The sequence below is a fragment of the Ambystoma mexicanum genome, chromosome 2p, assembly GCF_040938575.1.
Source record: "Ambystoma mexicanum isolate Mex_15411 chromosome 2p, UKY_AmexF1_1, whole genome shotgun sequence".
In the NCBI taxonomy this organism is placed as follows: domain Eukaryota; kingdom Metazoa; phylum Chordata; class Amphibia; order Caudata; family Ambystomatidae; genus Ambystoma; species Ambystoma mexicanum.
In genome coordinates, this window is record NC_090923.1 from 1,129,675,864 (window position 1) to 1,129,701,944 (window position 26,081).

General features: G+C 53.3%; 1 long non-coding RNA gene across 2 annotated transcripts in view; it reads right to left on the reverse strand.

Annotated features, from left to right (window-relative positions):
* Positions 1 to 26,081, reverse strand: part of LOC138567203 (uncharacterized) — a 121,068-nt gene that overhangs the window by 40,532 nt on the left and 54,455 nt on the right. For both annotated transcript variants that reach the window (XR_011302132.1, XR_011302131.1), the window contains exon 2: positions 10,461 to 10,565. This is a non-coding gene — a long non-coding RNA (uncharacterized lncRNA). The remainder of the gene's footprint in view (positions 1 to 10,460; positions 10,566 to 26,081) is intronic.

Here is a 26,081-nt window from a genome sequence, read left to right on the forward strand (position 1 = left end):
ATAGGGCAGTGGTGGGAAAGGCCCCTAGACAAGATCCTGTGGTGCACAAGAGTGGACAGGCCCCCCCAACACATACAGAAGCCGATTTACAGCCCTAGTGGGGGATACATGGGATGCTATGGTTAAAAAAGCAAAGATCATGTCCTACCCATCTCCGTTCACTCCCCTATTCCGCAACCCACAGTTTACCCCAGGGCTAGAGAAAGGAGCATATGCCAGGTTGGAAGATGCGGGCAGTATTTGCGCAAGGGACATGGAGGGACAGGAGGTTAAGTCATTCCAGCTCTGCAAACAAACCATGTGTTTGTGGGAGGAGGATAGATATCACTATGCTGGACTGCGGCACTGGCTCTCTTCTCGAGATACGAAACAATCCATTACCAGAGAATTAACTCCGCTAGAAAGGTACTGGCTAACAAATTCCGGTGATAGACAAATGATTAGTAAAACGTACAAATTATTCACCATGCCAGGGGCATAGGTCCAGTAGCCCTATATGAAACAATGGCCAGACACGCTGCCCCTCCTGATCTCGAAACCCCAAATTGATGAGAGGGGTGCAGATCAGGGAAATGTGGACCAGGATACTAGTGCAATGGCACCTAACACCGGAGAAGCTACATAAAATATACCCCTCAGTATCTGTTACGCTCACCTGGTTCCCACGGGGACGTCGATCTGGACCGGCCTGGTGCCACGTTGAGCCGAGATGACTGACTGGACACCCCCACTTACTTCGTTTGTCGGCTCGTATGAATATCTTTCTGCAAAGGAGAAAGGGAATTAACCTCCCGTAATTCGAGCGTTAACCCACCTTCCACTCCCGTTGTCTGCCCACTGACCACTCCCGATGTTCCCTCTTGTTCTCACCTGATGGTTTAGAAAGGTGGGCTCTCCATCCTGCATCGAGCGCAGAGGCGCGTAGACGACCAGTTACTTCACTGGCGTGGAGGAATTGGTGAGTTCCAGTATTGACTCTAGGATCCAATAGTTTGTAAGAGTTCAAATGTCTGATCTTCACTCTTTCCGATTCCTTGTAGGTTGCCGACTTAACCACCACGAAGAGTCCAAAGGGCAGTTGGTGAGAGTCAGGTAAGTCTATAGTGGTTTTCCTCTTAGGGGCCGGAGTACGACGATGATGCAGAGTTAACTGCGCCGACCCGATATGAGGCGAGTACCCCCTGTGGTAAATCAGGTAAGTCTTTGGGGGTAGTTTGTATTGCCCTTTTGCATTCCTGTGCTCACCTGACTTTTCTTGTCCCCTTAGATATCGGAGAGTGGTGTGGAAATGCAGAGTCTGCGATGGAGTGAGGAAAAGCTGCACTGGATGGTGAGTGCAGCGCGGCGCTGCGAGGTGCGTGACGATGCGCGTGCGATGACTCCTTCTTCAAGATCGATGGCGCGATGGATCAAGAATTCAGGTAAGGTTTCAAGTTTGAACCTCTTCTCCTTCTTTCTTTTCGTTTCCAGGTGGTCCAGGACTGAAGCGGGCGTGGCTGAAGACTGGAAGATGCTGGAGGCACGGTGAGCGTTACGCTGCTGAGTGCAGAATAACGCGAAGCACGTGTGGCTGTCCGGGCGTGGTTTAAATAGCCTAGGAAGAAGTCCCAGGTAAGTATTCTTCCACAGCCCCCACCCAAGAAAAAAGTAGTCCCTTAGGTAAAATAGTCCCTCCTAAGCCCCATTTGGCTTGTGGCTTTGTGCAGCATGGTCTGCACCAGGTGAGTATGCAGCATGGTCTGCATTAGGTACGTTTTCTGTAATGAGCCTGGCGCCCATGGCGCCAGGACTGACTTTAACCTTATGAGCCTGGCGCCATAGGCGCCAGGACTGCACCCAAACAGCCTCTAACTGGGGTTTTTGGGCATGCTTCAAATGGCATGATGCCTGCTTCCGGGGTTGCTGGGCCTGGTCTGGCTTCCCGGGCAGGCATCATGACAGTATCACAGACGTGTTGGCGGGGCTGCAAAGAAGTAGGCACGTGGCTCCATGTCTGGTGGTCCTGCCCCATCCTAAAACCGTTCTGGGACGTGGTCAACAAAGAAATGAAAGCCATCTTTGGTCCCCAAATATGGACAGAAAATGGAGAAGCTATGATGGGCCTGATTGACATGCTGGACACACTCCCGACTAAACCACAGAGGAAAGCATGTATAGTCGTAAGCATGATGCCCCTCTCCCTAATTGCGCAAAAGTGGAAATAAACCATGATCCCCAGCGAACAGGAATGGATAGCAAAAATGTGGCATTACACTTCACTGGAATGGGTAACATTCACTATCCATGGGGATTACGCTACATTCATGAACGAGTGGGACGCCATCCTGAACTTCCTGCACAAAGACTACTGTGAACAATGGTGTCCTTAGTGACTTAGACTATTGGGTATACTATAGACTACGACCCGTTATGCCATGTCATTCGCCTCAGAAGATATGCAGTGCAGTGATCCGGAGGGGGAGGGGGGGCGGTTTGTCAATGTTCAAATCTTTAAAATGGCAATAAAAATAAAACATTTAAAAAAATGAGAAATTGAAGAAGCAAAATGGGACGAAGAGAGGCCAGGCAGGGGGGGCCAGCGCCGACTGTCCCGCCCGCCGTAGCGAGACATCCCAGCTCCCCGTCTAGCTTCCCCACTTGGGTATCAGCTTAGACCATCAGGGTTTTAAAACAAAACAAAAAAATCCAGGCGATCAGCCAGGAAGCCTGCCTGCCACCTGCAGCAGCACGGCGGCAGGGCTTCCCACGGCAGAGGCAGGGTGCTCTGCTGCCGTCCCACCCAGCCTGATCCCGCTCATCCTTCCGAGCCCCTACGCCGCTCCCCTTTCGGAGGTCGGATGGAGAGGTGGACCAGAGACAGCACAGGCGGGGGGGGGAACGTGGGGGTCGGGTGGGAATGCTAGAATCTTCAAACCCGAGCACGGGGCTGAGCTCCAGGGACCTGGGCAAGAGGGAAGGTCGCCCGCTGCACCGGCGGACCTGGCCATCGCTCGCCCACCAATGTGGGCGGCGAGAACCTAGACACCCGTGTGCACCATGGCTCAGGGCTCGCCGGGCCCCTGTCCACCTGGGGAGGCATCCCTCGAGAACGGCCGTGCTTCCCTCAGCTCCCAGCTGCTCCCACTCTGGACTTCCCTGCCAACTGGGGTGCACTTACCAACATCCGTCTGCTGACGGGTCAGGGTGGAGGGGCGCTCCCATGCCTAGCGGCTCAGGGGCCGCTCAGCGAGGAGAGGATGGGGGTCACTTGGGGCTCCCTCTCTCCGGTGGCAGAACGTCCCCAGCAGGTTAACCCAACCCGTACAACTTCCTCTAGATAGTCAAGTTTGATTGTCTTCTCGCCGATCCGAGGACCTCACTAAACCATCCAATCTGTAGTAGCGACGGGCAGTGTGTACAAAGGGCAGGGACTTAATCAACGCAAGCTTATGACCCGCACTTAATGGGAATTCCTCGTTCATGGCAAATAATTCGTTAGCATGGAGGAATCTCATTCGTTATCAGATTTAACCAGAAAAATCGCTCCACCAACTAAGAACGGCCATGCACCACCACCCACAGAATCGAGAAAGAGCTATCAATCTGTCAATCTTTTCCATGTCCGGGCGAGGTTTCAAGATGCAGGCTCCACTCCTGGTGGTTCCCTTCCATCAATTCCTTTAAGTTCCAGCTTTGCAACCATACTCGCCCCCCCACAGAACCCAAAGACTTTGGTTTCCCGGAAGCTGCTCGGCGGGTCATGGGAATAACACTACCAGATCGCTAATCGGCATAGTTTATGTTTGGAACTACGACAGTAGATTAATGAAAACATTATTGGCTAATGCTTTCACTTTGGTACGTCTTGCGCTGGTCCAAGAATGTCACCTTACCGGCACAATACGAATGCCCCCGGCCGTCCCTCTTAATCACGGCCCCAGTTCTGAAAAACACAAAATAGAACCAGTGTCCTATTCCATTATTCCTAGCTTAAGTATTCAGGTGACCGGCCTGCTGTGAACACTGTACTTTTTTCAAAGTAAACACTTCAGACCCCCAGGACACTCAGTCAAGAGCATCAGGGGGGTGCCAAGAGGCAGGGGCTGGGACAGGCAGTGGTAGCTTGCCTCGCGGCGGACAGCCAGCTCGATCCCAAGGTCCAACTACGAGCTTTTTAACTGCAGCAACTTTAATATATGCTATTGGAGCTGGAATTACTGCGGCTGCTGGCACCAGACTTGCCCTCCAATGGGTACTCGTTAAAGGATTGAAAGTGTATTCATTCCAATTACAGTGCCTCGAAAGAGTCCTGTATTGTTATTTTCCGTCACTACTTCCCGGAGTCAGGATTGGGTCCTTTGGGCTCCTGCTGCATTCCTTGGTGTGGTAGCCGTTTCTCAAGCTCCCTCCCCAGAATCAAACCCTGATTCCCCATGACCTGTGGTCACCATGGTAGACACAGAAAGTACCATCAAAAGTTGATAGGGCAGACATCTGAATGCATCGTCGCGGTGACATGGATGTGCAATCGGCCTGAGGTTATCTAGAGTCACCAAAGCAGCCGGGCGAGCCCGGATTGGTCTTGGGTCTGATAAATGCACGCATACCGGGAGGTCCGTGCTCGTGGGCATGTATTAGCTCTAGAATTACCACAGTTATCCAAGTAACAGATGGAGCGATCAATGGAACCATAACTGATTTAATAAGCCATTTGCAGTTTCACTGTACCAGTCGTTTGTAATTACACGTGCATGGCTTAATCTTTGAGACATGCATATGCTACTGGCAGGATCAACGAGATAGCCGCACCTGCTGGAGGGTGGCAACGGGGGAGCCGCGCGACTGCCTCAGAGCCAACTTTCGCGCCCTCTGGGGCTGTCTGCAGGACCCAAGCACCACAGAGCATCCCTAGACGTGTGCGGCTCGGGTGGACAGGTCGGTCAAGCGGGGGCCGGCGGCCGGGCCTGCTCCGCCATGCCAAAGGGTGGGTGGGAGGGAGAGGACAGGTCAAGGCGCAACTTGAACCGGTAGGGGGGTTCGGCAGCACACTGCCACTGGTATGGCGACAGAGGGGGTCAGCAGCCAGCGTGTGTTCCGAACTGCTGGAGAAACGTGCTTGGTGGAGGAGGAGCCGCGTCGTCGCTTGCAAGGGGATCCCATCAGATCTGACCACTGGGGAGTTGCCGGGCTGCTCGGCCTTCGCTCTAGAGCTGCCCACACGAGGGGGCCCTCCCCGAGGGAAGCACACCCCTGACACGGTCCCAAGGGAGGTGGAAGAAAATTGCTTGAAACAGCCGAGGCTGGCCAAGCAGTCCAACCCTAGACGGACCAAGTGCACCAAATCGATTCCATGGAGTGCTCAGAAGAGCACCCCTAGCAGGCCAGTCTCTGCTGGGGCATTGCGTGGGGCACGCCCCCCACCCGGCTCGGGGAGGTGCTGTGGTTTCACCATGGAGCCCGGGTTGGGCAGCGAGAACCAAGAGGAGCTTAGACAGGTCCCTCTTACCCAGTCTGTAGTAATCCGGAGGAAGGCAACTAAGCTTTGTCATCTGTGTACCCAGAGGACCTCTCAGCAAATGCGTCGGGTATAGACCCAACTGGAGAAAAATTTCAAACTTACGCCCATCGGGATTTCCAGAGCAGCCCAGCCGCCTGGTCCTTGCAGACATTCCTCTGGCCAATGACCAGATGGCCGGGTTTGGAGAGCAGCCATCGGTAGGTCAATGCATTCCAATGGGCCTAGACGGGAAGGTCCTTTGCCCCCCCCCCGCCTGACAAAGGACAGGGGACTGGCAGGTGCCCACAGGCATGGGCCAGCACCAATCGTCATCCTTGAGCTCTGGCCAGGCCACCTTAGGGTCCCCCCCTCCACATAAGGTTTTTCATCCACCTTGGAGCTTATCTCTCTGGGGAGGGACAATTAACCCACATGTGAGACAGGTACCCAAGGCTGGGTGCTTGGGGGACCAGCACCCCCCTCCCCTCGCCAGCCTGGAGCTTTAGCAGGGCCCCTTTAGAGTTTCTCCCTTTGGGGCTCCCCGCGACTGCCGCAAGGCTTGGGGACTCTTGACGCACATGCTGGCACCCAAGGCCAGTGGGGGTAGCTGCGCCAGCCACCCTGGAGCTCTGGCCCGGGCCGCCTTAGAGCTTCTGCCACCACATTAGAGCTTTACCCTCTGGGGAGGGACAGGGCTCCCCACGATCACCACCGGGCTTGGGGATAGTCAACCGAGACGTGAGACAGGCGCCCAAGGCCAGGACCCCCCACTCAGCCGCCAGCCCCTGGAGCTTTAGCAGGGCCCCTTTGGAGCTTTTCCCTGTGGGGAACGATGGGAACTCCACCAGGGATCCCTGCGACTACCACTGGGTTTGGGGGCTTTCACCCTGGAGCTCTGGCCGGGCCTCCCTCAGAGCTTCTCCCACCACATTAGAGCCTTTCCCTCCATGACTAACCCACAAACACTGTGGAACTCAGGGCCAGCCACTGCGAGCTTATTTACTCCCACGCAGAGGAAAGGGACCCGCTCAGGGCGCCCCTTGACACACGCACCTCGTCTTGGACCTGACCACACGTGGTTGATACTTGCCTGAGGACCGGGAGCAACCCAGGAACACCATTGAACTGAAGCCGGTAATTGCGCCACGGCCGCCCTGGAGGCCGCAGGGTGCCACTTCCATGCCAACCGGAGACAAATGCAGGAGTCAGCCGCGGCAACCACAACTTGGGCCATCTGGGCCTACTCCCCGGGCCAGATGGCCCGGCGGCCGTACCTGCCCCCACTGTCCAGTGGCACAGGCTTAAGGTACCACCCCGCACCCTGGGTGGCTTGCATCCTCTCTTCCCCTGCCCTGTCTGGGGGCTTAAGGCACCACCTCGAAGGCCCAGGCCCAAGGCCACCTGGTCCGCCAGGCTGACCAGGAAAGGTGAGAAGAGTGCTCCACGCCCAGCCCGCACACAACCGCAGGTGCGCACCTAGGGTGGGTGGTATTTTACTGTGCATCCCGCGGGCCCCAGGAGGAAGGATGGAGAACCTTGCCGACGGTGCCGCCTTAAGACAAAAGCTTGGCTCAGAGGATGACTTCCAATAGATTGCAGCGAGGTAGCTGCTCTGCTACTTACGAAAACCCTGAACCAGAATGAGGTTGTCTACGAATGATTTAGCACCAGATTCCCCACAAACATGCAGTGCACTACGGGTGAGAGAGGTGGCCCCCCTTCTGTCCACACTGAAGTCCCCGACGCGAGCGGCTTTACACACCGGCCCCAAGGCCGGCTATCCTAAGCCAACAGATGCTCGACATCGAAGGATCAAAAAGCGACGTCGCTATGAAGGCTTGGCCGCCACAAGCCAATTATCCCTTTGGTAACTTTTCTGACACCTTCTGCTTGAAACCCAAAGTCAGCAGGATCATGAAGCCCCGTTTCACGGTCTGTATTCATACTGAAAAATCGAGATCAAGCTGGCTTTTGCCCTTCTGCTCTGCAGGAGGTTTCTGTCCTCCCCAAGTTTGCCTTAGGACACCTGCGTTATCCTTTGACAGGTGTACCACCCCAGTCAAACTCCCCACCTGCCACTGTCCCCGCAGCGGGTCATGCCCGGCAGGTGCCGGGCGCTTGGAGCCAGAAGCGAGAGCCCCCCACCTCACCGGGTAAGTGGAAAAACAATAAGAGTATGGTATTTCACCAGTGGCCCAAGGGCCTCCCACTTATCCTACTTCTCATGTCTCTTCACAGTGCCAGACTAGAGGCAAACTCAACCAGGTTTTCTTTCCCCGAAGATTCTGCCAAGCTTGTTCCCTTGGCTGTGGTTTCGCTAGATAGTTGGTAGGGACAGTGCGAATCTCATTCATCCATTCATGCACATCACTAATTAGATGACAAGGCATTTGGCTACCTTAAAGGTCACCCCAGCCGTTTACCCTAGGGCTGTACCATATAATATACTTAGTATTCGGCCGAATACCGAATAGTTTGTCAACTATTTGGCTGGAGCCGAATAGTGAGCCGAATAGTTGTTTTTTTAGGCAAACATATTCTAGGGCATACAAAATAGCATTTCAATGAATAAACTAAGGAGGCATTCTATTGCATGGATACATATTTATTAATTGGACACATCTCTGTAAGCTTATGACAAAAGACAAAGAAAAAACAAAAGTTATGGGAAAAGCCCTCACTCCTAGTAAGAGTAACCTGTAAGGGGAAGGTTGTATTTTAGGAAAACAGGCCTTTCAACATTTTCAGCTAAGAGGCTACTTCTGTGTTCAGAATAAATATCTCCAGCTGAACTGAACACTCTCTTGCTGTCCACACTGGTAGCAGGAGGTGCCAAGTACACACGCGCAACTTTTGCCAACCCTGGAAACCGAACACTGTTCATGTCCCACCACTCCAGCGGGTCTGCAGTTTTAGGGAGCAGCGGCTCTCTCAAAAAGACAGTGAGCTCAGTGTCCATGGATATTATTGACGGACTCACACCAGCCGTGTCCTGCTCAACAACACTGTCCCAGAATGCCCATATGCCACATGGTGGAACGCTCTTCTTGGGTGGTGGCTCGTCCTCTTGTGGGTCAGGGTCTGCAGGTTGCCCCTCTGGAAGGGAGGACTGCTCACGGAGGGCTAAGGCAGTAGAGTGCATAGAACATTTCACATTGTTGGCCACAACATCACTGCTGAAAAATGTTAATTTGAACCACGGATCAATGCCTGTTGCCACACAGTAGATGGGTATAGCCTCAATGTCTACAGCCTTCAATAACTCTGCTTTCACTAGCTTCACACCAGTGTCCCTAACCTCGCCAGAGCTCAGGTAGGCCCTTAAAGCTTTCACAGCAGGAACCACCAAGGAGATGCTTGATGCAGGGGAACACATCTCCTTTGTGAGCTTTGCAAAGGGTGCCAACAAAGATAAAACATTTTCTGCCAAAAGCCACTGGCAGGCAGAAAGATTTGACACTTTATCGTCCTCCGCACAGTACAAACTTACTGCCCGCCTCTGCCCTACCAGTCGCCCCAGCATCAAAAAGGACGAGTTCCACCGTGTAGATACATCTTGAATCAACTGCAATTCAGGCAACCCTAGATCTTTTTGCAGTGCGTGCAGGCGGGACGTGGCGGAACTAGAATGTTTGAAGTGGTCTACAGGTTTTCTTGCATGTGCTATCATGTCCGACACAGATCTTTGCACAAAAAGGCTGTCATGGATGCAAAACTGTAGGGTGTGAGCAAAACACCCCACACTAGCTACGTCTGCTTCTCTGAAGGCCTAACACATGTTAGCGGCATTATCCTGAAGAATGACGTGCACTTTGGAATGGCTAATTTGCCACCTCTCTAGCATTTCTTGGAATGCTAATCCTATTTTGGTACCAGTATGGCTTCCGCCAAAAGCCTCGCACTGCAACAAAACTCCATGCCTTTTCATGTTGCTGGCCAGCCAATGCCCTGTTAAGCTCATAAAATATTTCACAGTGTTATCAGATGTCCAAATGTCCACAGTAAATGCAATTTTCTCAGCCCTCTGAACATCTGAAGCAATAAACTGGCTCACTTTCTCACACATGTCAGGGATGATGCGTGTTGAAAAATATTTACGTGATGGTACTTTGTACCTAGGCTCCACCTTATGGAGTAAACTACAAAACCGACATCCTCAACAACAGAAAATGGTTGCAAGTCTAGCGCTATCATTTCGCCAATACTGCGATGCACTGCATGTGCGGAAGGGCTGTCCAGAGGCCACACTTGTTTTTTGTTCAGACAATCTTTAATGGACAGCTGTGACAATGCCCTCTTGCACTTTGCGGGAGACACATTGCTATTGATTCTCCCAACTGCCTCTTTTTTCCTTTCATATTGGACATAGTCATTGTGATGTTTGGACCGCAGATGGTTGGTCAGTGCTGATGTGCTGCACTGTCTCGAGTTTGCAGATCCACGAGACAAAACCGCAAGTCACACAGAACACACTGCCTTGGAGTTATCATCCATTTTAATGGTAAAGTAATCCCAAACAGGGCTGGTTTTCTCCTTGGTGCTACTCATGCCGACAACGAAAGGGGTTCTGCAGCTCTGAGCGAGGGATAGGGTTTCTGCTGGGCACGTCTCCTAGCTGTTGCTTGTGGGCCTTTAGGTAAATCAGAAGCTTGTACTGGTGACAAAGAAATGTAAAGCAAAAGTCAAACTTAAGAGTTTTGGCAGGGCAGTACTACATGATGGCTCTGGGCTATGAAGTGGTATCAGGGTTCCCTTTAAAAAAGTTTTTGAAAAAGCCTTTTATCAAAAATAACTATGTAAAAAAACGAAACATGAACGACAAAAACCTCACTTGAAATTGCCAGGAGTTGATTGAGCCATTATGTACATCCATTGACGGCGGCAAGCATAATATAGCAGTGTTTCATTTAATCAGGCATATGCACTGAGTGCTAACCTCCCACCTCACGCTTCCCCTGAATAGTAAAACCCCCATAGTACTCACCAGGATTGTAGGCACTAAGTAGGCATCTGCATCAAGGTGGTGTAAGTCCGTCTCAGGGGTGAGCTTCCTTGGTAAGTGCTGCGTCTTTTCTGGGCTGTGGTATAACTAATGTAAAGAAAAGGATGATGTTACTGCTAGACAAGTGTTGCAGGATTAAGAAAATGCGCAATTTTTCTACTCATCACATTTTGTCACAACAAGGCTACAAGAACAAATAAATGACCCAGGACAACTGGATCATAAAATCAAGAAACTCTATGGCCTAAAAGGAACAAACTATGAGACTCTTTGGGACGCAGAAGTCCCATGACAGCCAGCGGAACTGAGATCCACTTATAAAACATTTCAGACATAGAACTCTATGGAGGGCAAGGCTAAAAGCAACCCTGGGGGCCGCTCCTGCAGGGACATCATGGCACAATGGAGGGGGTGGGGGACATGGGAGATCATCATGGGGCAATGGAGGGGTGGGGGAACATGGCAGAACATTGCGGGACAACAGTGGGGGTGGGGGAACATGGCAGAACATTGTGGGACAACAGTGGGGGTAAATGGCAGAACATTGCGGGACAACAGTGGGGGTGGGGGGAATATGGGAGAACATTGCAGGACAACAGTGGGGGTGGAGGTAAATGGCAGAACATTGCGGGACAACAGTGGGGGTGAGGGGAACATGGGAGAACATTGCGGGACAACAGTGGGGTTAGGGGGAACATGGGAGAACATTGCGGGACAACAGAGGGGGTGGCAGGAACATAGGAGATCATCATGGGACAATGGAGGGGTGGGGGAACATGGTAGAACATTGCGGGACAACAGTGGGGGTGGGGGAACATGGCAGAACATTGTGGGACAACAGTGGGGGTAAATGGCAGAACATTGCGGGACAACAGTGGGGGTGGGGGGAATATGGGAGAACATTGCAGGACAACAGTGGGGGTGGAGGTAAATGGCAGAACATTGCGGGACAACAGTGGGGGTGAGGGGAACATGGGAGAACATTGCGGGACAACAGTGGGGTTAGGGGGAACATGGGAGAACATTGCGGGACAACAGAGGGGGTGGCAGGAACATAGGAGATCATCATGGGACAATGGAGGGGTGGGGGAACATGGTAGAACATTGCCGGACAACAGTGGGGGTGAGGGGAACATGGGATAACATTGCGGGACAACAGTGGGGGTGGGGGGAACATGGAAGAACATTGCGGGACAACAAAGGGGGTGGGGGGAACATGGCAGCACATTGCGGGACAACAGTGGGGGTGGGGGGACATGGCAGAACATTGCAGGACAACAGTGGGGGTGGGGGGAACATGGGAGAACATTGCGGGAAACTCTATGGCCTAAAAAGAACAAACTATGAGACTCTCTGGGACGCAGAAGTCCCATGACAGCCAGCGGAACTGAGATCCACTTATAAAACATTTCAGACACAGAACTCTATGGAGGGCAAGGCTAAAAGCAACCCTGGGGGCCGCTCCTGCAGGGACATCATGGTACAATGGTGGGGGTGGGGGGGAACATGGGAGATCATCATGGGCCAATGGAGGGGTGGAGGTAAATGGCAGAACATTGCGGGACAACAGTGGGGGTTGGGGGAACATGGGAGAACATTGCGGGACAACAGAGGGGTGGGGGGAACATGGCAGAACATTGCGGGACAACAGTGGGGGTGGGGGGACATGGGAGAACATTGCGGGAAACTCTATGGCCTAAAAGGAACAAACTATGAGACTCTTTGGGACGCAGAAGTCCCATGACAGCCAGCGGAACTGAGATCCACTTATAAAACATTTCAGACACAGAACTCTATGGAGGGCAAGGCTAAAAGCAACCCTGGGTGCCGCTCCTGCAGGGACATCATGGCACAATGGAGGGGGTGGGGGACATGAGAGATCATCATGGGGCAATGGAGGGGTGGGGGAACATGGCAGAACATTGCGGGACAACAGTGGGGGTGGGGGTAAATGGCAGAACATTGCGAGACAACAGTGGGGGTGGGGGTAAATGGCAGAACATTGCGGACAACAGTGGGGGTGGGGGAACATGGGAGAACATTGCGGGACAACAGTGGGGGTGCGGGTAAATGGCAGAACATTGCGGGACAACAGTGGGGGTGGGGGGAACATGGGAGAACATTGCGGGACAACAGTGGGGGTGGGAGGAACATGGGAGAACATTGCGGGACAACAGAGGGGGTGGCGGGAACATGGGAGATCATCATGGGACAATGCTGGGCTGGGGGAACATGGCAGAACATTGCGGGACAACAGTGGGGGTGGGGGGAACATGGGAGATCATCATGGGACAATGGAGGGGTGGGGGTAAATGGCAGAACCTTGCGGGACAACAGTGGGGTTGGGGGAACATGGGAGATCATCATCAGACAATGGAGGGGTGGAGGTAAATGGCAGAACATTGCGGGACAACAGTGGGGGTGGGGGGAACATGGGAGAACATTGCGGGACAACAGAGGGGTGGGGGGAACATGGCAGAACATTGCGGGACAACAGTGGGGGTGGGGGGACATGGGAGAACATTGCGGGAAACTCTATGGCCTAAAAGGAACAAACTATGAGACTCTTTGGGACGCAGAAGTCCCATGACAGCCAGCGGAACTGAGATCCACTTATAAAACATTTCAGAAACAGAACTCTATGGAGGGCAAGGCTAAAAGCAACCCTGGGTGCCGCTCCTGCAGGGACATCATGGCACAATGGAGGGGTGGGGGACATGAGAGATCATCATGGGGCAATGGAGGGGAGGGGGAACATGGCAGAACATTGCGGGACAACAGTGGGGGTGGGGGTAAATGGCAGAACATTGCAAGACAACAGTGGGGGTGGGGGTAAATGGCAGAACATTGCGGACAACAGTGGGGGTGGGGGAACATGGGAGAACATTGCGGGACAACAGTGGGGGTGCGGGTAAATGGCAGAACATTGCGGGACAACAGTGGGGGTGGGAGGAACATGGGAGAACATTGCGGGACAACAGTGGGGGTGGGAGGAACATGGGAGAACATTGCGGGACAACAGAGGGGGTGGCGGGAACATGGGAGATCATCATGGGACAATGGAGGGCTGGGGGAACATGGCAGAACATTGCGGGACAACAGTGGGGGTGGGGGGAACATGGGAGATCATCATGGGACAATGGAGGGGTGGGGGTATATGGCAGAACCTTGCGGGACAACAGTGGGGTTGGGGGGAACATGGGAGATCATCATCAGACAATGGAGGGGTGGGGGTAAATGGCAGAACATTGCGGGACAACAGTGGGGGTGGGGGGAACATGGGAGAACATTGCAGGACAACAGAGGGGGTGGGGGAACATGGCAGAACATTGCGGGACAACAGTGGGGGTGGGGGGACATGGGAGAACATTGTGGGAAACTCTATGGCCTAAAAGGAACAAACTGTGAGACTCTTTGGGACGCAGAAGTCCCATGACAGCCAGCGGAACTGAGATCCACTTATAAAACATTTCAGAAACAGAACTCTATGGAGGGCAAGGCTAAAAGCAACCCTGGGTGCCGCTCCTGCAGGGACATCATGGCACAATGGAGGGGTGGGGGACATGAGAGATCATCATGGGGCAATGGAGGGGTGGGGGAACATGGCAGAACATTGCGGGACAACAGTGGGGGTGGGGGTAAATGGCAGAACATTGCAAGACAACAGTGGGGGTGGGGGTAAATGGCAGAACATTGCGGACAACAGTGGGGGTGGGGGAACATGGGAGAACATTGCGGGACAACAGTGGGGGTGCGGGTAAATGGCAGAACATTGCGGGACAACAGTGGGGGTGGGAGGAACATGGGAGAACATTGCGGGACAACAGTGGGGGTGGGAGGAACATGGGAGAACATTGCGGGACAACAGAGGGGGTGGCGGGAACATGGGAGATCATCATGGGACAATGGAGGGCTGGGGGAACATGGCAGAACATTGCGGGACAACAGTGGGGGTGGGGGGAACATGGGAGATCATCATGGGACAATGGAGGGGTGGGGGTATATGGCAGAACCTTGCGGGACAACAGTGGGGTTGGGGGGAACATGGGAGATCATCATCAGACAATGGAGGGGTGGGGGTAAATGGCAGAACATTGCGGGACAACAGTGGGGGTGGGGGGAACATGGGAGAACATTGCAGGACAACAGAGGGGGTGGGGGAACATGGCAGAACATTGCGGGACAACAGTGGGGGTGGGGGGACATGGGAGAACATTGTGGGAAACTCTATGGCCTAAAAGGAACAAACTGTGAGACTCTTTGGGACGCAGAGGTCCCAATACAGCCAAGCGGAACTGAGATCCACTTATAAAACATTTCAGACACAGAACTCTATGGAGGGCAAGGCTAAAAGCAACCCTGGGTGCCGCTCCTGCAGGGACATCATGGCACAATGGAGGGGGTGGGGGACATGGGAGATCATCATGGGGCAATGGAGGGGTGGGGGAACATGGCAGAACATTGCGGGACAACAGTGGGGGTGGGGGAACATGGCAGAACATTGCGGGACAACAGTGGGGGTGGGGGTGGGGGGATCATGGGAGAACATTGCGGGACAACAGAGGGGGTTGGGGGACATGGGAGATCATCATGAGACAATGGAGGGGTGGGGGAACATGGCAGAACATTGCGGGACAACAGTGGGGGTGGAGGGAACAGGGAGATCATCATGGGACAATGGAAGGGTGGGGGTAAATGGCAGAACATTGCGGGACAACAGTGGGGGTGGGGGGAACATGGGAGAACATTGCGGGACAACAGAGGGGGTGGCGGGAACATGGGAGATCATCATGGGACAATGGAGGGGTGGGGGTAAATGGCAGAACCTTGCGGGACAACAGTGGGGTTGGGGGAACATGGGAGATCATCATCAGACAATGGAGGGGTGGAGGTAAATGGCAGAACATTGCGGGACAACAGTGGGGGTGGGGGGAACATGGGAGAACATTGCGGGACAACAGAGGGGTGGGGGGAACATGGCAGAACATTGCGGGACAACAGTGGGGGTGGGGGGACATGGGAGAACATTGCGGGAAACTCTATGGCCTAAAAGGAACAAACTATGAGACTCTTTGGGACGCAGAAGTCCCATGACAGCCAGCGGAACTGAGATCCACTTATAAAACATTTCAGACACAGAACTCTATGGAGGGCAAGGCTAAAAGCAACCCTGGGTGCCGCTCCTGCAGGGACATCATGGCACAATGGAGGGGTGGGGGACATGAGAGATCATCATGGGGCAATGGAGGGGTGGGGGAACATGGCAGAACATTGCGGGACAACAGTGGGGGTGGGGGTAAATGGCAGAACATTGCGAGACAACAGTGAGGGTGGGGGTAAATGGCAGAACATTGCGGACAACAGTGGGGGTGGGGGAACATGGGAGAACATTGCGGGACAACAGTGGGGGTGCGGGTAAATGGCAGAACATTGCGGGACAACAGTGGGGGTGGGGGGAACATGGGAGAACATTGCGGGACAACAGTGGGGGTGGGAGGAACATGGGAGAACATTGCGGGACAACAGAGGGGGTGGCGGGAACATGGGAGATCATCATGGGACAATGGAGGGCTGGGGGAACATGGCAGAACATTGCGGGACAACAGTGGGGGTGGGGGGAACATGGGAGATCATCATGGGACAATGGAGGGGTGGGGGTATATGGCAGAACCTTGCGGGACAACAGTGGGGTTGGGGGGAACATGGGAGATCATCATCAGACAATGGAGGGGTGGGGGAACATGGCAGAACATTGCGGGACAACAGTGGGGGTGGGGGAACATGGCAGAACATTGCGGGACAACAGTGGGGGTGGGGGTGGGGGGATCATGGGAGAACATTGCGGGACAACAGAGGGGGTTGGGGGACATGGGAGATCATCATGAGACAATGGAGGGGTGGGGAACATGGCAGAACATTGCGGGACAACAGTGGGGGTGGAGGGAACAGGGGAGATCATCATGGGACAATGGAAGGGTGGGGGTAAATGGCAGAACATTGCGGGACAACAGTGGGGGTGGGGGGAACATGGGAGAACATTGCGGGACAACAGAGGGGGTGGCGGGAACATGGGAGATCATCATGGGACAATGGAGGCTGGGGGAACATGGCAGAACATTGCGGGACAACAGTGGGGGTGGGGGGAACATGGGAGATCATCATGGGAAAATGGAGGGGTGGGGGTAAATGGCAGAACATTGCGGGACAACAGTGGGGTTGGGGGGAACATGGGAGATCATCATCGGACAATGGAGGGGTGGGGGTAAATGGCAGAACATTGTGGGACAACAGTGGGGGTGGGGGAACATGGGAGAACATTGCGGGACAACAGAGGGGGTGGGGGGAACATGGCAGAACATTGCGGGACAACAGTGGGGGTGGGGGGACATGGGAGAACATTGTGGGAAACTCTATGGCCTAAAAGGAACAAATTATGAGACTCTTTGGGACGCAGAAGTCCCATGACAGCCAGCGCAACTGAGATCCACTTATAAAACATTTCAGACACAGAACTCTATGGAGGGCAAGGCTAAAAGCAACCCTGGGTGCCGCTCCTGCAGGGACATCATGGCACAATGGAGGGGGTGGGGGACATGGGAGAACATTGCGGGACAACAGTGGGGGTGGGGGAACATGGCAGAACATTGCGGGACAACAGTGGGGGTGCGGGTAAATGGCAGAACATTGCGGGACAACAGTGGGGGTGGGGGGAACATGGGAGAACATTGCGGGACAACAGTGGGGGTGGGGGAACATGGGAGAACATTGCGGGACAACAGAGGGGGTGGGGGGAACATGGGAGATTATCATGGGACAATGGAGGGGTGGGGGAACATGGCAGAACATTGTGGGACAACAGTGGGGGTGGGGGGAACATGGGAGATCATCATGGGACAATGGAGGGGTGGGGGTAAATGGCAGAACATTGCGGGACAACAGTGGGGGTGGGGGGAACATGGGAGATCATCATGGGACAATGGAGGGGTGGGGGTAAATGGCAGAACATTGCGGGACAACAGTGGGGGTGGGGGGACATGGTAGATTATGGGACAACGGAGGGCGTGGGGGGGCTCATTTGAATTTGAGGCCGCTGGAGTGGGCAAAGTGCCCGGCGGCCTCATGAGTCTGGGGGGGCGCTCCTTCTGGGGGGACGCTCCTGCAGGAGCGGCCCCCCAATGCAAAACAATGTCAGGCCACCGGCTTTGCACCGTGATGAGGGGGTGTTCGGGGGGGCACATTTCAAATCGCGGCCGCCGGGGTCTGCAAAGTGCCCCGGCGGCCTCATGCAAAACAATGTCAGGCCACCGGCTTTGCACCGGTGGCCCGACCAGCATAAACAAAATTATTGCGGCGAGACCGTGGGGGTGCAGGGCACCCCCGTGGCCTCACCGTGATGAGGGGACATGGGTGGGGGGGCACATTTCAAAGCGAGGCCGCCGGGGTGGCCAAACTGCCCCAGCGGCCTCATGAGTCTGGGGGGGGCAGTTCCTGTAGGAGCGGCCCTCCAATGTAAAGCAATGTCGGGCCGCCGGCTTTGCACCGGTGGCCCGACCAGCATAAAGAAAATTATTCCAGTGAGACAGCGGGGGTGCAGGGCACCCCCGCGGCCTCACCGTGATGAGGGGGAATGGAGGGGCACATTTGAAATCGAGGCTGCCGGGGTCGGCAAAGTGCCCCAGCGGCCTCATGACTCTGGGGGAGCCGCTAGGAGCGGCCCCCCAATACAAAACAATGTCGGGCCACCGGCTTTGCACCGGTGGCCCGATGAACAACAATATAACAATATAACTGCGGTGAGGCCGCGGGGATGCTGTGATGAGGGGGCATGGGGGAGAGGGGTCATGGTCACTTACCTGCTGATCTCTCCGGGTCCGTGTGCTGGCATCTTCTGGAGCCCGTCCATTGGCATAAAAAGCGAGGGAACGGGAGAACTGTTCCCTTCCCTCGCTTCCTATTTCAACACGTTAGGCTGGTTCCTCTGTGGTCAGGCTGCAGAAGCCAATAGGCAAACAGCTTGTTTGGTTTCTGCAGCCTGAACACTGTAAAACTTTCTATGATTGGCTGTCATCTCCCAAACAGGGAGAGGGCATCTAATCATAGAAAGTGGACTTCGGCTTCGAGTCCCTACACAGAAACTATTCTGCCAAAGCCGGATAGCGGTATTTCAGCCGAACTTCGGCAGAATAGGGACTCGAAGCCGAAGTTCGGTACAGCCCTAGTTTACCCACGCTTCATTGAATTTGTTCACTTTGACATTCAGAGCACTTGGCAGAAATCACATTGCGTCAACACCCTCCACGGGCCTTCGCAATGCTTTGTTTTAATTAAACAGTCAGATTCCCCTGGTCCGCACCAGTTCCAAGTCAGCTGCTAGGTGTCGACCGAGGCAGAATGCCGGCCCTGAACCCCAGGAGGGGGAACGAGAGAGGCGAACACTGCAGCTGGGTTGATACACAGGAAGGGCCCGGCTCGTATCCAGAGGCAGAGCAGCCCCCCTGGGGGGGGAAGACGCCTCATCCAGCCATGGTGCACACCCAGCCCTGCTTCGCGCCCCAGCCCAACCGACCCAGCCCTTAGAGCCAATCCTTATCCCGAAGTTACGGATTTAACTTGCAGACTTCCCGTACCTACATTGTTCTGACATGCCAGAGGTTGTCTGCCTTGGAGACCTGCTGCAGATATGGGTACGGCCTGGCGTGAGATTTACAACATCTCACCCAGATTTTCAAGGACCAGTGAGAGCTCACCAGATGCCGCCAGAACCGCAACGCTTTCCAAGGCTCGAGCCCCTTTCTCATGGCAAACTCATTCCTGGGTGCCCTGCCCTTCACAAAGAAAAGAACTCTCTGGGATCATTTGTGTTACCGCACTGGATGCTGCAAGGGCGCCCATCTCTGTCACTCTGGGTTTGGGGATCGTAACCTGACTCCCTTTCAATCGGCTGAGGGCAACGGAGGCCATTGCCCATCCCTTCCAAACAGCGCTCGCCTATCTCTTAGGACCGAATGACTCATGTTCAAGTTCTGTTCACATGAAACCTTTCTCCACTTCATCCTTCAAAGTTCTTGTTTGAATATTTGCTACTACAACCAAGATCTGCACCTGCGGCGGCTCCACCCGGGCCCTTGCCCCGGGCTTCTGTGCATACCGCAGCAGCCCTCCTACTCGCCTGACTTAGTCCCCGTGGCTCTCAGCGCTGGCCGGGTATGGGCCCGACGCTCCAGCACCATCCATTTTCAGGGCTAGTTGATTCGGCAGGTGAGTTGTGTAAAGATACTGGTGGGGGGTGCCTGTACTTCTGCTCTCTATATGGTAGAGGAGAGGCACAGAGGACCCCAGCCAAGATTCTCTATTTGGTAGCAATGGACGAGCAATCAAGGCCTAGCTTCTCAGGAGGTGATGCAGGCTGGTTATTAAGTACAGTGTAGTCCCCAAGCCCCCACAAAGGAATGTCCACACACTGTATTACTGAAAACACAGTCTTTATATAATTAATATTCAAAGGTATGTACACTATCACAATAATGCACTTTGTACTCGGAAATCAACAATGGCAAATATATACAATTCGAAAGTGGTACCACCAATATTATCAAATCTCATTAAAGTGCATCAACTATACGGTTAAAATGTCACACAGATCAATAACGAGGAAACCAGCAATAGAGATAGGAAGGAAAGCAAGATGGTTGACACAATAGGCAGAGTACTGGCCTCTACCTTTAAGCACAGTTCTGTGTGGAGATGCCCCCACCTGGGCAACCTGTAAAATAAAGATATAGCACAAGCCCAGTCCATATATTGCTCAATAGTCTTAATTCCTCCTACAATGTTTTTACCCCCCCAATGTACCTGGTGGAGTAGAGTTCTTCGAAGAAGCGTCGACGGATCCTTCTTGAGTGACCCCCTTTCAAGCAGGAGCCACGGATCATCGAGAGGCATTGAAGAAGATGAACTTAGTGTTGATGGCGTTGATGAGAAGTTAGGGGGTGCCAAGACCACGGCGTCGATCCAGGCGGTGCTCGTCAGCAAAGTGCTGCGAGGATGAGGTGTGCGGGGCACCTCGGCGATTGATTGTTTAGGACCGCAAAGAGTTTCAGAAGAACTGTGGCCCAGCCAGGGCGTCGAGTCGTCGAAGTCTTTGTGGCCTTCCGGTGGTGGGCAACCCACCAGTGGATTCTCCTCGGCGCGTCGGCGGCCTTGACTTTCTCCGGCGGGATAAAGCGGTCGACGTTACGGACAAGGGAGTCCTTCGATTCAAATGTTCTTAGGCAAAGGAGCGGGCGGCTCTGGTCGTCGACGGCACAGCATCAAGGGGTCCCCTCTTCTGGGGCAACATGACTTCGACGGGCCTCCAGCGGTTACACAAACCTGCGAACCCTGGTCAACGGCAATGGACTTCGACGGCGGCGAAGTCCGGGTGCTTCACTTCGTTCTCCTCAGAGGTCCTGTCTCGGGTCGGCAGCCTTTCGAGGGTCTGACTTCGAGGAAGCTTCGGCGAAGGTCAGCGGTGCTTGATGGTCCCTCGGAGCACGGGATGAGGGCGCCTTACCAGGTCCTCTCTCGGATCAGTCTTCGACGAATTTGGTAGCTTTCAGATCAGGTCAGAGCAAATGCAACAGCAAGTCTTCTTCTTCCAGCTGGGCGTCGAGGATCAGCAGTTCCAGTTACTCTTCAAGTGTAGACACAGCTTATGAACAATTTCCAGTGGTGAGAGGTCCCCAGATATACTATCCTGTCTCTCATCCACACTACTGGCTCACACTCAGCAGCCAATCATACAGAGGGCATTCATGCAGTCAGTCAGCCAATCAGGCACACAGTGCATTCAGGCCATCCTACTCCCTCTCAGACACTCACAACAAGGAATGTGGATTGGGACAAGTACCCAGCCATTCAACACTACACACTGCATTCAGGCCAGTTTCGGGCAGGGCTGTCTCAGTCTTTGTCTCTACCAGAAACCAGACAGCCACAACAAGAAGTGCATATTGGTCACACACTCCATTCACCCAGGTCCCACCCACAGGGTGTACCCACAACATACAGTCACAGAGAAGGCTCCAGCCAGTCTGGACTTCACAACAACACCATATATGGAACTTCCACCCAACAGCCATTCAGGGGGAAGGGACAGAGTCAGGGCTTCCCAGGACTTTGGGAAAACAAGAGAACAGGCAATAGAAAGCAAGGGGCAACAGGGGCCATATTGTTTTCCATCAGGAATCAACTGATTCCAATGGCAGGGCCTGGGTATCCCACAATGGAGGATACTCAGGGCACCTGTCAAATTCAGCATGGAGCTGCCACCAGCCCATACCCTGCAATGTGGGCCACCCACAGGTGCCCAAAAACATACACTAGAGGCACAGGGTTGTACCCCCACCCAGGGGTGCCATAAGGGTATCCCATGGGTCTGTTCACCAAATCAAAAGAGAGAGCTGCGCCGCCAGGAGTCCCACATGAACTCCTGCGCGGAAAACACGACAGAACACACGATAAAAAGGCAGTAAAGGACAAGGATACGGAGGCCCTGTCCCTCCGATGCATTTCCAGCATCACAAGTTGTTACACACTCCTTAGCGGATTCCGACTTCCATGGCCACCATCCTGCTGTCTATATCAACCAACACCATTTTTAAGGTCGGATGAGCATCTGCATCACGCGCCTTAACCCGGGGTGCGGTTCATCCCGCAGCACCAGTTCTGCTTACCAATAGTTGCCCACTGAGCACTTTCATACAATAACCCGCTCCACGCCAGCGAGCCGGGCTTCATACCCATTTAAAGTTTGAGAGTAGGTTGAGATAATTTTGCCCCCAAGACCTCTAATCATTCGCTTTGCTAGATAAAACTGGAGTTTCCGTGCGCCAGCTATCCTGAGGGAAACTTTGGAGAGAACCAGCTACTATATCGGTCGATTAGTCTTTTGCCCCTATACCCAGGACGGATGACCAATTTACACATCAGAAACGCTACGGACCTCCACCAGGCCGAGTTCCCCATCTTTCAGGTCCTATCACACACGCTCATGCATCATTTCTCTGACAGAGCGGGCGAGACGGGTCGGTGGAGGTCCCACCACGACAGAATGCCATTGCAATCGGCGAGCACCGGCCCTCAACATCATTACATCACAGGGTTTAATTCGGCCCTCTGACTCAGGCACGTGTTATACTCCTTGGTCAGTGTTTCACCGACATCCCCTCAGACCCCTGGCGCCCTTTGTGGGCCTCCCCGCCCGGCAGCACGACGTGGTGGGAGCGTATTGAGGGCAGTCCACCACAGTCGCATCGGGAGCCATGTCTCCCGTCGCCACTCTAGGACCCCCAAGAGGGGCCAGGACGGTTGCCGGATAAGGGCGCAGTGGCGGTCTATCTCCCTCAGCCCTGTGGACACAGCAAAATTGCTGTCAGGGGGAGCAGAGAGCCACCTGCCCCCTGGGGCCTTCCCAGCCAGTCGTGGTGCACCGCTTTAGAGGAAATTTGCCCTGCTGGAGCTGGATTTGCCCGGGCCGCAGACCTGCAAGAGCCTCCCCCGTTCCAGGCTGCCGTGTTGAATCTTGTGGGCGGACTACACAGACCCCACCAGTTTACCTCTCAACTGTTTCACGCCCTCTTGAACTCTCTCTTCAAACTTCTGTTCAACTTTCCCTTAAGGTACTTGTTGGGCATCAGTCTCGCGCCCGTATTTAGCCTTAGACAGAGTTTACCACACGCTTTGGGCTGCATTCCCAAGAAACCTGACTCCAAGAAGACCTGATCCCGGTGTGCAAGAGGCCGCTATCAGCCTAACACCATCTGTGTGGTGAGACTCAATCAGAAGCACTTGAGCCCCCTGAGCGATGCCAGGTAGTTGGTCTTCTGTATGCCACATTTCCTACACCTGCCGCTGAATGGGGATTCGGCACTGGGCTCTTCCGTTTTCACTGGCCGTTACGGAGGGAATCCTGGTTAGTTTCTTTTCCTCTGCTTAGTAATATGCTTAAATTCAGCAGGTCACCACATCTGATCTGAGGCCGTGGTTGGGGAGCACAAAGCTCAGGGCAGCTGGCCTCGGGTCCGTACGGGGGTTGCCCCAGCCCTGTGCCTCTGGCGCAGGCGAGTGTGCTCTGTCCCAATCTGCGAGAGAAGCCCACATGGTCACGAGGTCTGCGCTCCATGGTCATCCTGCATCGGCAGCCGTGGGACACCAAAGACAGCCACACACAGCACGACCAGATGCCCCTGGGTAGGGTGACGGTGCGCCAGGCTTTTTTAAAGCCTGCTGCTGCCGCCACCACATCCGAGGCGCACCGGCCACCTGCCCTCCCGACACCAGCATGTGGCGGGGAAACTGGGGAGGCCAGGGCGTGTCGGCAATGAGCTTGCGTGCCAGATGCAAGGATCCAGCGACGGTGCTGATCGGGGTCGCACCTTAGGGGGATGAATGGAATGGGGTCCCATCGACAGCCCCAGCCACGCCCCTGGGAGGAAACCTAAAAGCAGGCGTTAAAATCAGAATCAGGCGTTAAGGGTTAACGGTGGCGTTAACCCTTAACGCCTGAGTTGTAATGAGGCCCGATGTCAGCAAAGACAAAATGGAGGCTGGATTATGAAGAAAGACTTGTCTTGCCAACAAACACAAAACATGGCAATGTCATTGACTTACTTGAACAGGAACCTATTGCCCCGCCAAAAAAACATTCTAGCTCCATGCAAGCAGAAGACATAGGTTCCAGTTTACAAGATTCGGGAAAAAAAACTACATTACAAATTGCCTCCGAAACTACACAAGAAGCAGCCGCACGTGAAGCGCGCTTAATGCAGAGATTAAAAGGCGACTTTGTACTCATGAAGGGAAAACTAATTGAAGCCCATCAAAAGTTTTTAAAAAAGGAGAGAAGCGCCAGCCTTGAAGATTGGGAGAGGCATACTCCCTCTAAACTGCAAAATAGTGTTCCTACATACCCAGCTCGATTGAGCTCTCCACTAAAAACACCAGTAAAGGGGGGAGAGTCATCCTACATCTTTAACACCATCGCAAAAATCAATTTAAACTCAAGTTCTATAGAGAAAACCATTGGAGCAGCCTCACTTGAAAACAAGCAGAGGAAGCGAAGTGGATTAAATCCACAAGATACAAAAACAAAGGAAGAATCTACCAAATTCAACTTATCAACTGCAGCGGCGATACAAATTCACAACAATGTTTTAGCTGCTACCTCGCTGGCTCTCATCCCATTCACTAAGCTATATGAAACGCTTAGTGACGGTATAACAACACAGGGTGCTATTTTAAATAATGCGAACGAAAAATTAAACAAAATGGAAATCTTAAACACAAAATTGTTAACATGTTTGGAAAAGGAAGCAGAACTTACAGCTGCCTGGCAATCAAGGCTAAGTGATCTTGCGATGCGCGACAATCACGACAAGGAAATCCTAATGGAGGCTGTGATGGAATGTATGAAATGGCTCCGACATAGAGAGAGGTGTGAAAATCTAGCCACTGAAGGAATAAACTTACCTGCAGCTCTGAACACTCCCGTGCCTTCGACAATAACATTAGGCATATATAAAAAATGTTCAGTGGACGCTTATACCCAAGTAGCAACTGAAACTGGAGAGTCACCTGAATGGAACAAAAGAGCGCAATACGCCAAAGATATAAATCTCAAAGAAATCGCAGCGGAGACTACTGAGCGAGTTAGCCAACAAACTCAGCCCTGCAACAATGCTATTTCACCGGCACGACAGATCGCTTTGGTAACTCTACAACAAAAGCCTTCAAACTCCAACATAGTGGAGCAATGTGCAGGCTCGACCTGCCTGCCTGTCAAAAATGCCTTCCCTACGTTTGACACGTTCAAAGGGCCGGCAAAGACGACCCAAATTATCTTGAGCAAAGAGGAAAAAGAAAAGGCTGTAAAAACAGGGAAGAAGAAAACCAAGAAAAAAAAGGCTGATGCAAAGAAACAAACTACGGGCACTAGGCAATTTATAAGAAATATAACGACGCCTACTAGGCCCGGTCTGTTTGTGTGGGAGCGATCGAATCTCATGGTGCAGGCAAAGAAAAAACAATAAAAGTCAAACGAAACAAAGGAGACCTTTGTAGCTGCAAAGAAAATCCTAAAAAGCGTCCTCGTCGAGACTCTGGAGAAAACTCAACACACTCCATAGTCTTATCTATCGACCTCGCAGACCTGTCAACACATTCAGTCAGTTCGGTCGATGAGCTCAACCAAACCAAGTTGCCTAGCATCGACCAAAACAGGAGAGAACGAACAGTAGATATGTTCCATCAAACTGAAGTCCAAGCTCGAACTACCCTTAAAAGAAAACACAACGACTGCCCAAACTCTAATTCAGGTTCCAGATCGACAGCTCTTGACCTACGTTTGGTAAAGTCTCAAAGACCTGATAGCAGTGGCGCCTTAAGCCACCAGAACGATCACAAATCTACGGTAGATGCTGCTCCTATTTTAGACAAAATGGGCTCAAATCCAAATCCCAAATTCACAGCAGCTCAAAAGCTCAGAATAAACAAACAAGGGCACATAGAACAAACTGAGGCGGTTCATGACTCGCCGGGCAACTGCGAGTAGGGACTGTGCTTGCT